Source organism: Etheostoma spectabile, chromosome 3 (genome assembly GCF_008692095.1).
Source record: "Etheostoma spectabile isolate EspeVRDwgs_2016 chromosome 3, UIUC_Espe_1.0, whole genome shotgun sequence".
Taxonomy (NCBI): domain Eukaryota; kingdom Metazoa; phylum Chordata; class Actinopteri; order Perciformes; family Percidae; genus Etheostoma; species Etheostoma spectabile.
Window position 1 is genome coordinate 29979701 of NC_045735.1, and position 530 is coordinate 29980230.

Sequence of the window (530 nt, forward strand, 5' to 3'; positions counted from 1 at the left end):
AAATGAGACCCATGTTACCTCCAATGTAGCTACTGCCATCTGTTGGCACCTGTGCATTACTACACGCTACACTGCTGCGTAACAAATACAGCCGCAGCGACTAAAAGACCGGTAGGAGAGTCATACTTTACATGAGTACCGTAATCCAGAAAAACGAAGGGTGGAAAAAAGAATGAATACATTTTGTTTAATTTGTTAAATTATATTGGTAGAAATGTACATTACGATAAACTTGCACAATGCACATTATGTGAAAGGCATATAGGAGATTATACACACAAATTTTCCGTAATCTGAGGCTGGCCTTTATTTGTCCATGTTGACCACGCTCCCGGCCACTTTCAGAGACCCGGCTTTTAATTGACTACCTGAGGAATTATGGTACATTTGATTTTGTACAGTTTGTACATTGGCTATGGATTAGAAGAAAAACAAATACCTGTAGCATTGCTAATCTCTCCCTCGGGACACGGTATACAATCGTAACAACAGATGGGTTTTCCTTTCTGCAGAACTTTACGAGTTCCTGG

At 40.2% G+C, this 530-nt stretch overlaps 1 pseudogene; it reads right to left on the bottom strand.

Annotated features, from left to right (window-relative positions):
* LOC116687039 (extracellular calcium-sensing receptor-like) overlaps window positions 1-530 on the bottom strand; it is a 7792-nt pseudogene that overhangs the window by 1556 nt on the left and 5706 nt on the right.